The sequence below is a fragment of the Tenrec ecaudatus genome, chromosome 7 (assembly GCF_050624435.1).
Source record: "Tenrec ecaudatus isolate mTenEca1 chromosome 7, mTenEca1.hap1, whole genome shotgun sequence".
In the NCBI taxonomy this organism is placed as follows: Eukaryota; Metazoa; Chordata; class Mammalia; order Afrosoricida; family Tenrecidae; genus Tenrec; species Tenrec ecaudatus.
Genome location: NC_134536.1, coordinates 98,321,951 through 98,324,399, shown reverse-complemented (window position 1 = coordinate 98,324,399; position 2,449 = coordinate 98,321,951). Strand labels below are relative to the sequence as shown.

General features: G+C 40.4%; 1 non-coding gene across 1 annotated transcript; it reads right to left on the bottom strand.

Annotated features, from left to right (window-relative positions):
- Positions 1–2,019: 2,019 nt before the first annotated feature.
- LOC142453840 (U1 spliceosomal RNA) lies at positions 2,020–2,182 on the bottom strand. Its single transcript, XR_012785424.1, has one exon. It is a non-coding gene; the product is annotated as a U1 spliceosomal RNA (small nuclear RNA).
- Positions 2,183–2,449: the final 267 nt, after the last annotated feature.

The following is a 2,449-nucleotide window of genomic DNA, read 5'->3' as shown; positions in this document are numbered from 1 at the left end:
CAAATCTTTGAACACCATGATGACCTTGTGCTTATAGTCTCCTTCATTCAGATGATGTGTCTGTGTTATTTGTTGTTGTTAGGTCCCAACCTGTAGTGGGTTTTGACCCACAGGGACCTTACACACAACAGAACAAAACACTGTCTGGTCCTGCACCATCCTCACAATTGTTTTATTGGAGACCATTGTTCCGGCCACTGGGGGCCTTCCTGGAGGCCTTCTCTGCTGCCCCTTTACTTTACACAATATGGTGTCCTTCTACGGGGACTGCTCTCTCCTGACAACACGTCCAAGGTAAGGAAGATGAAAGCTCGCCATCCTTGCCTTTAAGGAGCACTCTGACTGTACTTCTAAGAACGACTGGTGTGTCCTCTTCACAGTCCATGGTGCTTTCAATAGTCTTCTCTAGCTCCACCATTCAAATGCTTAGGCACCCTGGTGGCACAGTGGTTACTTATATGTTGGGCTACGCGAGGTTAGCAATTTACAACACCAGCCTCTCCTCAGGAGAAAGAAGGGGCTTTCTTGTCCTGTAAATAGTAAATGTCTCAGAAACCCACAAGGGCAAGTCTACCCTGTTCTAAAGGGGTTACTAAGAGTCAGCATCCACTCCATGCCGTGAGATTGGCTTGTTTAAGATTTAATAAATGTTCTCCTAGATTATATTTGGGATTTGGGTTTCTGTTGTATCCTAAAACATAACAAAACAACTCAAGGGAATAAACTGCTGAGCCTGGGGGTAGGGATCAGGGTCTTGGGGGCACCACAATCAATGGACACAACATAGTTCACCAAGACAATGATCTATATCCTATTTGGTGACCTAAGGGGCAACTCTTTGTCTGAAGGAGCCCTGGAGGTGCAGCGGTTACTCACTGGGCTGCTCACAACGTCTGAAACCACCAGCCTCTCCTTGGGAGAGGGGTAAACCATGGGCATTGAGAGGGTTGCAACGGGTGAGTGGAAACAAAATGTATATGAACTGTTGACTGTAAAAATGATGATGGAGTTTATAAACCTTCATCCAATACAAAATAAAGTGTTTTAAAATATATACATATTATAGCCTTAAAAACACTATGGGATGGTTTGACTCTGTACTATAGAACCTTTGTTAGAATAAACTAGACAGCAAAGGGCTTGTGAATATATTGTGTGAAGATCTTTACTTCCAGCAAAAATTTGGGATATGTTTGTAAAAAACAGCAACATTAAATAAAGTAACTAAACATTTTTAACTCAAAGAAAGGAAATATAGTTTGTGAAGCACAGAAGAAGTAGATGCATAGAGATAATAACTTGCAAGGGTTTATAGCAGATGTGGGGGTGGGGAGGTGAGAGATAGGGAGAGTGAGGGGATTGGGGGGAGCAAACAATGTAGGCGGGAGGGAGAAGGAAGCACTAGAACTGATTGTGATTTTACAACTCATTTTAAAAGCGGTTTAACCATGAAAAAAAGTTCTAAAATTGTGGTAAGCATGGTGAAATTCTTCTTGATTTGATGAACTTTTGAATTGTATGATATGTGGATTAAGTGCCAATAAAACTGAAAAAAAGAGAAAGGAAATGTAAGCCTGGGATACTACACATATGAAGTTATAAAAATTTCAACACTAAAAGTTTAGCTAACTAAAATTATTATTAAAGTTAGAATAGTGTGAGAGAAGCTATATGTCTCTGTGTATATGTAAATTATCTAAAGAATATGAAAATCGGTGCAAATAAAATTTATTTCAGTGTGTTAACAAAGTATATACAACATTTCATTATATAGGTAATATGTAATAAAATATACTTCAGTGTGCATGGCATGCTGTGACAGCGGCAATAAGTAAAAGAGCTTGCGGACTGAGTGCAGGATAAAACCTCCAGTGACAGTCAAAAGCAGTGTTCTGTCTGGGAGTAAAATTGTACAGCTGCTGCCACTGGGGGAATACAAGAGAAAGATATTTTAGGAGTCTAGCTGTTTTCTTAGAAGACTCAAAAAAACTGATTTTTTTTTCTTTCTTTTTTTTTTTTCCGGGGAGAGTGGGAACGCAGTCCCCCACTACCACAAATTATGCAGTTGAGTTTCCCACGTTTGGGGAAATCGTAGGATCAGCACATCCGGAGTGCAATGGAGAAGCCTCGCCCTGGGAAAACCACCTTCATGAGCATGGTATCTCCCCTGCCAGGTATGTATAAAAAACTGATTTCCTAAGGATACCATTTGTAATAGGAAACCTTACCTTCTTAGTTTTCCCCATAGACTTAATAATTCCAATTAAAATTCCAGTGGGGTTTTTATTTTAGACCTTGAAAAACTATGACAGGTGAGAATAGAAGGAATAAAGTGAGGGAAACAGCCCTGCGATTCATTCAGATAGAGCCATGTCTCTGAGGTGTTGTGGGCATATGGCCTCATACGCTAATGAAGGAAATCACATGAATTTCTGCTGTCCCAGGTGCC